The sequence below is a fragment of the Aethalodelphis obliquidens genome, unplaced genomic scaffold (assembly GCF_003676395.1).
Source record: "Aethalodelphis obliquidens isolate GAN/ISIS:26980383/991018 unplaced genomic scaffold, ASM367639v1 scaffold20, whole genome shotgun sequence".
NCBI lineage: Eukaryota > Metazoa > Chordata > Mammalia > Artiodactyla > Delphinidae > Aethalodelphis > Aethalodelphis obliquidens.
In genome coordinates, this window is record NW_020837964.1 from 14,509,170 (window position 1) to 14,521,675 (window position 12,506).

The 12,506-nt window shown below is 38.5% G+C and overlaps 1 protein-coding gene across 6 annotated transcripts in view; it reads right to left on the minus strand.

Annotated features, from left to right (window-relative positions):
• PHLPP2 (PH domain and leucine rich repeat protein phosphatase 2) overlaps window positions 1–12,506 on the minus strand; it is a 72,802-nt gene that overhangs the window by 41,422 nt on the left and 18,874 nt on the right. The gene's annotated exons all lie outside the window — the stretch shown is intronic.

Below are 12,506 nucleotides of genomic sequence, written 5' to 3' on the forward strand. Positions count from 1 at the left end.
CCTTCTTCCAACAGTCATATCTCCCATGTACACAAAGAAAGACAGGATGACAGAGTGGTTAAGATCATGGACTTGGGAGTCAGACACTCAAACCTGAGTTTGAATCTTGGTTCTGCCACTCACTTTGTTTCACTGAACTAGATAATCTCACTGACCTTGACTTTCCTCATTTATAGAGTTTGGATCTTAATACTATCTACCTTCAGATGGTTCTTGTAAAAAACTAAGATAATGAATGTAAAATACTAAGCATAGTTTTAGATACAAAACAAGTATGGAATAAGTGACAGCCACTATTGTGCTTAGTCTATTCTAGAATGAAGAAATGAACAACTAGTTCTGTACACAACTAGCTCTGTACACAGAACCCCCTAAGGGTTAGGGTTAGGGTTGGGGTTAGGGTTAGGGTTAGGGAACGGGGACGGTTTAGGGTACTGCTGCTCTTTGTGAAGAAAAGCTTTCGGCTGATATTTCAGTCAACTATCCCAATCCTGGTGGCAGAAGCAATACATGCATGCAAGAGCTTCTCTATTTTTTGCCACCCTTTAGAAATCTTTATATGACTGAGGTATAGTGAACAAAACAGAGCATTATGACACAAGAGATGTTCTTGGTTAAAGCACTACTAGAAACAGACAGTAACTCTACACAGAAATGAACAGGATCAGCAACAGTACGAGGCTGTGCAAACACCAATAAACGGGGAACTGAGAAAACTGGGTTGTACTCAGTATTATTACATAATTGATTATGGAACCCTGAGCATTGCTTTGCCCTATTAACTATGTTTTTCCCATATAAAAAAACGAAGAAATGGGCTAGCTTACTTCAAAGCTTTTAAAACTCTGTATGTTAACACCAGATGTATGGAAGAGTCATTCCTCCTTCTATTCTAGGCCAATCCTTTCATCTCTTTTCTAAATTCCGCCTTCCTTGGGGAGTTTGGTTCTTCATTCTTCTCACTCTTCAACTCCACCCTCCCTATTGTTTCTATCAAAGCTACAAAAGCACTCAAGTTTTCTCCCATTCCTTCATTCTCAACAGAATTCCTTTAGTTGAGGGATTCTCTAATTCCTATGTGCCCAAGAATTATCTAAGAATTAGTTTAAAATGCAGAACACCAAGACCTATCCACAGAGAGTCTAATTCAGAGGGTCTGGGATGGAACATAGGAAAATGTATTTTTAATAAGTATCCCAAGTAATTTAAATGCAGATGGCCCACAAACCATATTTTAAGAAACTATAAGTTTAACCTTTTGAGGCTCTTTTCTTCTCATTCGTGCTTCTATATTAGCTATCTCTGTTACCTCACCTTTTATTTACTCAATTTACTTCAATCTGGCTTCCACTTCCCAAAAACTACACTATTCATATGTTGATAAGGGCTTTCAAATTTCTATCTCCTGCCCCAATCTTCCCTTAGTTCTGATCTCATATATCCAACTGCCTGCTAGACATGTCCAACAGATGTCCCCATTCACCTCAAATTTACAGATTCATAGACTCATAGACATAGAAGACAAACTTACGGTTGCCAAAGGGGAAAAGGGCAGGGGGGGATAAATTTGGAATTTGGGGTTAACAGATACAGACCACTGTATATAAAATAGATAAACAACAAGGACCTACTGTATAGAAAAGGGAACTATATTCAATATCTTATAAGAATCTGTAGTGGAAAAGTACCTGAGAGGAGTTCCCTGGTGGTCTAGTGGTTAGGATTTGGCTCTTTCACTGCCATGGCCACAGGGTTCACTCCCTGGTCAAGGAACTGAGATCCCACAAGCCACGCGGCACGGCACCCCCCCACCACCAAAATAAGTATCTCAAAAAGAATACACACACACACACACACACACACACACACACACATAAAACTGAATCACTTTGCTGTAAACCTGAAACATTGTAAATCAACTGTACTTCAACAAAAAAATAAAATAAAATTTTACAGATACAAAACCAGTATCAGAATGAAAAGAAAGTAAAACTATCTCTATTTGAAAATAATATGATCTTGTATATAGAAAATTACCTTCCTAGGTAAGCCACACCAAAAAAACACTATTATAACTAACAAATGAGTTCAGACAGGTTGCAGGATACAAGATTTTTAAAACATCAGCTGTATTTCTATGCACTAGAAATAAACAATTCAAAAGTGAAATTAAGAAATCAATTGCATTTATAATAGCATCAAAAAGAATAAAATGAAAATACTATAAAACTTGTATACTGAAACTATAAAACATAGTTGTAAGAAATTATAAAAGACATAAATGAATGGAAAGACAGCCAGTGTCCCTGGGTTGAAAGACTTAATATTGTTAAGATGGCAAAACCCCCCAAATTGATTTACAGATTTAATGCAATCCCTATCAAAATTCTAGATAACTTCATGACAGAAACTGACAAACTGATCCAAAAATTCCCATAGAATGCAATGGACTCAGAACAGCTTGAACAGTTGAAAACAGGCTTTTCAACTCAAAACAATCTTGAAAAAGAAAAACAAAATTGGAGGACTCATATTTCCCAATTTCAAGACGTACTACAAAGTAAGGAGCTGGCATATAAAGTGCAGTTCTGATATAAGGATAGACATAAAGCAACAGAATAGAGAGTTCACCAAAAAAACCCTACTTTATGGACAACTCATTTTTGACAAGGGGGCCAAGATAATTCAATGGGGAAGGAATAGTCTTGTCAACAAATGGTGCTGGGAATTCTGGATATCCACATGCTAAAGAAAGACGTTGAATCCCTAACCTCACACCATATACAAAAATTAATTCAAAATGGATTATAGACCTAAATGTAAGAAATAAAACTATAAAATTTTAAAAGAAAAGATAGGAATAAATCTTGTAAATTTAGAATAGGCAATGGTTTCTTAGATATTGACATAAAAAGCACAAGTGACGAAAAAGAAAATACAGATAAACTGGACTTTGAAAATAAAAGGCTGTGTGCTTCAACAGACGCCATCAAGAAAGTGAAAAGAAGACTCACAAAACAGGAGAGAATATTTGCAAATCATATACCTAATAAGAGACTTGTATCCAAAATAAAGAACTATTATAATTCAGCAATAAAAAGACAAATAATCCCATTAAAAATTGGGCAAAGGATTTGAACAGGTATTTTCCCAAAGAAGATATACAAAAGACCGACAAGCACATGAAAAGATGCTCAACCTCATTAGTTATTAGATAAATGTAAATGAAAACTACAAGATACCAGTTCACACCCACTAGGATGACTATAATCAAAAAAGACAAACAATAACAAGTGTTGGCGGGAGTGTAAAGAAATTAGAACCCTTCATGGTTGGGGGGATTATGAAATGGTGGGATCACTTTGGAAATCAGTCTGACAGTTCCTTAAAGCTTAAACATAGTGTCACCATATAATCCAGCAATTCTACTCCTACATCTACATCCAAGGGAACTAAAAACATATGTCCACACAAAAACTTGTACATGAATGTTCACAGTAGCATTATTCATAATAGCCAAAAAGAGGAAACAACACAAATGTCCATCAACTGATGAGTGGATAAACAGAATGTGGTATATGCATACAGTGGAATATTATTCAGCCATGAAAAGAAATTAAGTACTGATACATGCTACAAAATGGATGAACCTTAAAACACTATGCTGAGTACAAGAAGCCAGCCACAGAAAGCCAAGTATGTATGATTCCATTTGTATCAATTGTTCAGAATAGGCAAATCTATATAGACAGAAAGTGGATTCATGGTTGCCAGGTGTTGTGGGAGTGGGAAATAAGGAATGGCTGCTAACAGATATGGGGGTCTCATTTTACAGTGATAAACATGTTCTAAAATTGGATAGTGGTGATGGTTGCACAACTCTCTGAATATACTAAAAAGCACTGAATTGTACACTTTTAAAGAGTGAATTTTATGGTATGTGAATTATATCTCAATGAAGCTGGTTTTTTTTTAATCTCATCATTTTTCCCAAACTTGCTATTGCATTTATATTCCCCATCCTGGTTAACAGCGTGATATATTACAAAGTTAGCTACATCAAATAAAAATGGGACTTCATTATAGCTTCTCATGCTTCCAAATTGTCTAATAGTCTCTTTTGAAGTTTACATGAAACAGATGTTAAATCAATGGATGTACAATTCTTTGAGTCTCTCTTTCCTTGGCCTTATTTCTTTATATTTAATCTATCCATCTAAATCTATCCATCACCACTCTCAGAAAGGAACATTCAATTTGGGGAGGATAAGTTATTTATACATGAAATAACATGCTGTTTATTATTATTCATGGAGGGTTTGCTAGATATTCAGAGTGCCTCAAGTCTCTGATCTTCTGAAAGTGGTAAAAAACAGAATGAGGAAGTTCTAATAAACGTTTGGAATGTCTAAGAGTTCTAATTAAAAAACAGACTTATAATCTCGAAAGCCAAGGTTCTAAGTGGAAAATCAGGGATAATTTTAATTTCCTTATACATTTATACTTTGAAATGTTCTATAAAGAAAATGGATTGCTTTTATAATTAAAAAAAAGAGCTTCGAAAACAAAGCATCAAGGACAACCCTGTAGCAATGAATACGTCTATTGCCCATAGGATAGTCTCTAAATACCATTTTTCATTAAAATGAACCAGTCCTTAGAAAAATAATCTATTCCTGGTGTGAGTCAGATGATGAAAAGATCAAGAACTTAATGGAAAATCTAGAATGCCATCAAAGACAGTAGTTGGGTCATGTTGGAAGGACATAGAAAGCAACCTGAAAGAGCTCCCCCTAGCTGAGATGGGACAAATTGAGCATCAGAAAGAAAAATGGCTGCAAATGAATTGAAACAAATATAAATAAGCCCATGAGCTCATGATGATAACTCAAAACAGACAATAAAAAATGAAGTCACACAGACAGATTGTGAATATAATCTGAAAGGCAAAGCAATATAGCTTCTAGAAAAGAATAAAGGGAAAGACTGTTAAATTGGACTATATCAAAATGAAATACTTCTTTTAATCAAAAGATGCCATTAAGGTTCTGGTTCTGAGTTAGACAGAGAAAGCCCACTCTACCCTGTCTCTCCCACTGAATTCACCTATAAAACCTGAACAGAATACCTGGAGCATTGGTGAACCCCAAGCAGGCTAAACTCAACGAAATTCAAGCCCAGACACTTCATAATCAAACTGCTGAAACTTAAAGACAAAGGAAAAATTTTTAAAGAAGCCAGAGAAAGATGAAGCACTATTTATATGGGAACAACGGCTCAAATGACTGTGTGTGCACTGTGTGTGCAGGAGCTCTATCATTCCAACTGCTCTGAAAATCTAAAGCTAGTTCAAAATAAAAAGTTAAACAGACAAATAAATAAATACTGGTTGATATATTTTGGGGTAAAAATGAAACATTTACTTACATTTAAAGAGTAAAACAGGAAACCTCAAAACAAATTTAAAACTCGCAATAGCCACCCCCCCCCCCCGCCACCCAACACAAGAACACGCTCTGATTTGAAGTATTTCAGTAGAAAATCTTGTGAAGCAGTGGTGGCTAAGCAATCCCACAATCTGGTTTTGTGACCCTGAACAAGTTCCATATTTTTAGGCCTTAGTTTCCCAAGTTTAAGACCAAGGAGTTGGATTAGATGATCCCTAGTCTTTCCCAGTTCTCACATTTTATAGATCCCTCTTATTCTTCTAAACTGTTTCTCCATCAACTATATGGTAGAGTACCTTAGAGGTTAAGAAAATGAGATTTAGGGTTTCCCTGGTGGCACAGTGGTTAAGAATCCGCCTGCCAATGCAGGGGACACGGGTTCGAGCCCTGGTCCGGGAAGATACCACATGCCGCGGAGCAACTAAGCCCGTGCGGCACAACTACCGAGCCTGCACTCCAGAGCCCGCGAGCCACAACTAAAGAAGCCCGCGCACCTAGAGCCCGTGCTCCGCAACAAGAGAAGCCACCGCAGTGAGAAGCCCGTGCACCGCAACAAAGAGTAGCCCCGGCTTGCCACAACTAGAGAAAGCCTGCGGGCAGCAACAAAGACCCAACTCAGCCAAATATAAATAAATTAATTAATTAAAAAAAAAAAAAGAAGAGATTTAGAACCCGTTAAGACCTCTCCAGAGTAATAATATCTACCTACACAGTTGTAAGGATTAAATGAGAAAAGGTACATAGAGTGCTCAGCACCTTCGTACATGCTCAGCACATAGTAAGGGTATAAAACAAATGCTAGTAGTTATAATGAAAGTTCTGCCTTAAGCCTCCTTCTTTTCCTATATTTATTATTTTCAAGATAATCTTAACAACTTCCACGGATTTAACACTCCCATGTACCTGACTCCCAGATTTGTATTTCCAAAGCTCCTAGTTTCACACTTCCAACTACTGCCAGACATCTCCAACTGGATGTCTACCACCACTTACAATTAAACATGCCTGAAACTAATTCATCACCATCCCTGCAAACCAGATCCTTCTCACAGCTCAAGTCCTGTCAGTCTCCCGAAGCCACCCAGCCTCAAAACCTCAGAGCCAGCTTTGCCTCTTAGGTTCTCTTCCTCAACTCCTTTTTTCAATCAACCATCAACACTTACTGACTATTCCTTCAAAAAGTCTCTATACGAATGATTCCTTCCCATTCCCTAGTTCAGATCCCTACTAATTCACGCCTGAATTATTATTCACTCTGGTGCCAGATTCATCTTTCTCAGACTCACTTGGATCCCATCACTTCTGCTACCATCTGCCAAATGAAGGCTAAACTCCTGATATTGCACTCAAGGCCCAAAACAATCTGGACTCAAATTATCTGTGTGTGTGATTCACAGAACATGCACTGAAATTCCTAATACCCCACCTCTGTCCTCCTTTTCCTTTCTGATTACTGAAATTCTGTCGATTTTTAAAGAACCAACCCAAATACTACATCTTCAGAAAGATTTCTTTGATTCTAGAGATATACCTGATTTTTCAGAGAAGAAAAGTGAATGGGAACTTCCTTATCGACTATCAGAATCTATCATATAGGTATATTAAAAATAGCATTGGTATTGGCATAAGACAAAGACATCAATGTAATAGGACAGTATCCAAAAACAGACCCCCGCCTGTATAGGAACTTAATAATAATAAAGGTGATGCTTCAAATCAGCAGGAAAAGGATGAGCTATTTCATAAGTATTGTTGGGACAACTGGCTATCAACAGAGAAAAAAGTAAAGTTAGATCCCTACCTCATATCACATTCTAAAAATATAAAAGTACTAGAAGAAAATATAGAGTATGTTTATTTCCTAGGATAGGGAAGGAACGTAAAGGTATTAAAGGAAAAGACTGACTAAATCTGATTAAATAAAACTTCTGCACAATAAAAAACAATACGTAAAACTACAAAACAAGTTACAGGTTGGAAAAAAAAATGTGTCACAAATACAGTATACAGAGGATGTATATTCAGAATATATACAAAAGTCCTTCTGGGGCTTCCCTGGTAGTGCAGTGGTTGAGAGTCCACCTGCCGATGCAGGAGACGCAGGTTCGTGCCCCGGTCCGGGAAGATCCCACATGCCGCAGAGCGGCTAGGCCCGTGAGCCATGGCCGCTGAGCCTGTGCGCCTGGAGCCTGTGCTCCACAACGGGAGAGGACACAACAGTGAGAGGCCCGTGTACCGCAAAAAAAAAAAAAAAAAAAAATGTCCTTCTGATCAATATGGAAAAGGATAAACAACAGAAATATCAAGGGTTAATTCAAAGGAGAAGAAAACTTAAAGATCAATGTAAATATGACACAATATTCAACCATACTAGTAATCAGGAAAACAAAATCAAAACAATGAGACCAACATTTAATCCATTAGATTAGTAAAAGTTTTAAAAGCTAATAATATTAAAAGGTGATATTGTGAGCAAAGGGGTACTCTGATATACTGATGGGATATACATTCGTTTTGCAGTAGTAACTATTAGTATTTTAAATGAGAATAAATATCCTATGACCCAATAACTTCATGTTTAGAGATTTACTCTGAAGAAACATAGGTGCAGGGACTTCCCTGGTGGTGCAGTAGTTAAGAATCCGCCTGCCAATGCAGGGGACATGGGTTTGAGCCCTGGTCTGGGAAGATCCCACATGCAGAGGAGCAACAAAGCCCGTGCGCCACAACTACTGAGGCTGTGCTCTAGAGCCTGCAAGCCACAATGACTGAGCCCGTGAGCCACAACTACTGAAGCCCGTGCGCCTAGAGCCCGTGCTCCACAACAAGAGAAGGCACTGCAATGAGAAGCCTGCACACTGCAACAAAGAGTATCCCCTGCTCACCTCAACTAGAGAAAGCCCGTGCACAGCAACGAAGACCCTATGCAGTCAAAAATAAATAAATTTTTAAAAATAAAATAAAAATTCCAATTACATCATTTAAAATAAAAGAAACACAGGTGCACAAAGATGCAATTTTACTACAGTGCTATTTGTAATAGTCCATCACTAGGGAAATTGTTATATAAACTACAATACATACATGACATCCAATAGTATGCAACATAAAGAAATGCATATAGAAGACAGTTAAGAAAAGACCTCCAAAACACTGTTGGGAGAAAAAAAGCATGAAGACTAACACCAAATGACAGCATTTATGTAAACAAAATATATTTCTGCAAATACACATTAGATAGGAAAAGTTAGAAAATTCTCAACGGTATATACCAAGTTGATTATTACATCATAATTATCACATTATATATCACTGCTTAATAGATAACCACTATCGGTATATACTTGTATTAACTCAAAAATTCTACTTGTAGGAATCACTTCCTCCCTCTACCCCAGAGGTCAGCCATTCTCTTCACTTTTATAATAATAATTTCCTTGTTTTCTTTATGTTTTTGCTACTCATGTATTAGTTACAGCAATTTTTAACTACTGTAACAAAAAGAATATACTGGCCCAAACACAAGATAAATGTAATTCTCTGCTAGGGTGGGCAGTCTGGGTTCCCAGGGGTCAACTCTGTCGAGAAACTCCAGCTGATGGTGGCTCTGCCATTTTCAACACATGACTTCAATATTGCTCTTGATGACTGCCTTCCTACCCTACAGAAGAGGAAAAGAGCAAGAAGTGTGCACGGGAGGCTTTAGGAACCAGGTATAAAAGTGGCACACAACAATTCCACTGCATACCACTTTAGAAAGTTTTGTCACAGGTGCACACCAAACTGCACAAAAGACTGAGAAATGAGATGTAGGTGGGCAGTCATGTGCCCACCTCTAAGTCTTATTACGGAGGAAGGAAAGAGCAGCTTTGGATGGACAGAGAGTGGTACTGTCACACATCTCTAAACAATACGGCTGAGTTTTGCCTGTTTTCGAACTCTAAATGAATGGAAACATACTATATATGCAATTCTTTTGTATCTGGTTTCTTTTGTTTGTGTTTATGCTCCTTGGATGAAACTGTCTCAAACAACGTGTACAGAGAATACCAAACAGAAAGAAATGCTCAGGCTGGGTGCTATGCTACCTGAGCTATTCAACCCCAGAACTACAACATCACTAGCAAATCACACCTTCTAGATGCCACTTCCTCTTACATAATAAGGAGTGATTAATGGGCTCTCTTAATCTCTGTGACTGATCATGCTACCCACTCATCTTTAGTTACATGTTATTTCAAGGCTTTTATATCATGAATCTGTACTGAGTCACTCCACTCAGTTTCCCCCAGCACCGCCCCCAGCAAGACTGATAACTAGCATTTGCACAATGGCCCCTGGAGTACCGGAGACGTTTCATATCCAGCAAACAAAGCAAAACACTGGTTTGAACTTAGGCCCTCTGACCCTGGCCTCATTAACAGTATATGCTAAGCTAACGCACCAAAGACTCTATGCAAGAAATATTGAAAGCTGATTGCTAAGCTATTTGCTTCAAAAAGAATACTTCAAATTCTTTACAACTCCTCTCTTCAAAAGGAGAGGCCTAAAAAAAAAAAAGGTGAGGGCTATTTCCCTTCTCTATATAGTGTGGGCTGTATTTGGTGACTCAATTCTAATAGAAAGTGGTGAAAACAATGGTGACTTATGAGGCTAGGTCATAAAAAACACTGAAGCCTGTGTGTTGTGTGTATGTATGTGTGTGTGTGTTATGTGTTTGTGTGCACATGCATGCATGCACTCATGTGCATGTGTGTGTTTCTCATCACTGGGGGTAGCTAGCTGCTACATCGTGAAGACGCTTAAGCAGCCCTAGAGAAGGGTTCACATAGCGAGCAACTGAGATCTCCTGCCAAAAACTGGTGAGAAACTGGGGCCTTCTACCAACAGCCACATGAGTGAGCCATGTTAGAAGTGAATCTTCCAGCCCCACTCAAGCCTTCAGATGACTGCAGCTTCAGCCAATATAATGAGTACTATCTCACTGAGACTCAACCCAAAACCATCCAGCTAATTCCTCCTAGATTTCTGACCCATAGAAACTGTATGATATAATATCGGGACTTCCTTGGCAGTCCAGAGGTTAAGACTCTGTGCTACCACTGCAGGGGGTGTGGGTTTGATCCCTGGTCAGAGAACTAAGAGCCCACACGCTGCGCATGGTGCAGCCAAAAAATAAAAATAAATTAAAAAATATTTAGTATCATTTTAAGTCACTAAATTTTTTTTTTAATTTTTATTTATTTTTTGGCTGAATTGGGTCTCCACTGCTGTGCGTGGGCTTTCTCTAGTTGCAGCAAGCAGGGCCTACTCTTCGTTGCGGTGCATGGGCTTCTCACTGAGGTGGCTTCTCTTGTTGCGAAGCATGGGCTCTAGGCGCATGGGCTTCAGTAGCTGCAGCATGTGGGCTCAGTAGTCGTGGCTCACGGACTCTAGAGCACAGTCTCAGTAGTTGTGGTGCACGGGCTTAGCCGCTCCGCAACATGTGGGATCTTCCCAGACCAGGGATCAAACCCGCGTCCCCTGCATTGGCAGGTGGATTCTTAACCACTGCACCACCAGGGAAGTCCTAAGTCACTAAATTTTGAGGCAATTTGTTACACAGCCAACAGAAAATACCCTTATCTATCTACCTACACACACATACATACTTTTTTTAACCTTTTATTTCTGGTGCCATATACATATATTGCCTATTTTCAAAAGTAACTAGCTTTAAAAACCTCTTTCTCAAATGTAATTTTCTCACTCAAATTATACTAGCTTCTCTGAATTAAAAGAGCTCACTTTTGGAAATGTTCTCTGTTAATGACTCCCCCCCACCCCCGCAAATATAGTAAGTACTAGGAACTGGTACTCTTTTTTTTTTTTTTAATTTATTTATTTTTGGCTATGTTGGGCTTTGCTGCTGCACATGGGCTTTCTCTAGTTGCGCGAGCGGGGGCTACTCTTCCTTGCGGTGTGCGGGCTTCTCCTTGCGGTGGCTTCTCTTGTTGCAGAGCACAGGCTCTAGGCATGTGGGCTGCAGCAGTTGTGGCTCACGGGCTCTAGAGCACAGCCTCAGTAGTTGCAGCGCACGGACTTAGCTGCTCCGCGGCATGTGGGATCTTCCCGGACCGTGTCCCCTGCACTGGCAGGTGGATTCTTAACCACTGTGCCACCAGGGAAGCCCCCCAAACTGGTACTCTTTTTGACTTTACTGGAAATATCCTCTTAAGGGACTATTAAGATCCTAGGCATGCTACAATTTATCAGGTGTTATTAATAAATTAATGCAATCATGCCAACTGTTGTGTTATAACTGACTTCAAATGCAATCTCACTGGTTATAAAGGAGCTCGCCAGCATCTCAAGGCTCAACTTTCATCCCAGAATGAAAACATGGAGTGAAGAACTTATGTGCAACCACATATAAAGAGCATGTTACTATCCAAGATTTATTATTATTTTTTAACCAAGCTTTACAGTAATAGATCGGTTGTGCTCCTCAAATTAGTCTTAAAAGATTTTCCTCAGATTTAACATCAACCTAGCAACTATTCTCCCTCCATGAACTAACAAAGGAGAGAAATGAATGGAAATAAAACAAAATGAAACCAACTTTTAAGGGACATGTCAGAAAATATTGTTGTGGTGAAAACTTATAAATAAAATCTTTTGTGAAGTGCATTTAATAAAACTGGCTTGTGACATGTGTCATAAGAGTTCAGATTAAATCAATAATTTGAGGAATGAGAGCAGGAAATCTTAGTAAATGGTTATGCCTACATACACTAATAACTTAGTTACTAGTTCAACTGTTTGAAAAATGGGTCATATTAACTCAAAACTGTTAGGTGTTAAATAGCTCTGTTATTTACTAGCTGTATGACCTTGAACAAGTTAACTTCTCTGTCTCTGTAAAATGAGACAACAGTTCCCAGAGCATAAGGTGGCTATACTGAGTAAACTGGGTAATTCACAAGCATAAAAGCACACAGTAAGCACTCAAAAAATGGTACTCAGTAGTATTATTAGTTATTGATGTGTATTTGGAGAGTAATATTCAGAAATATTCTG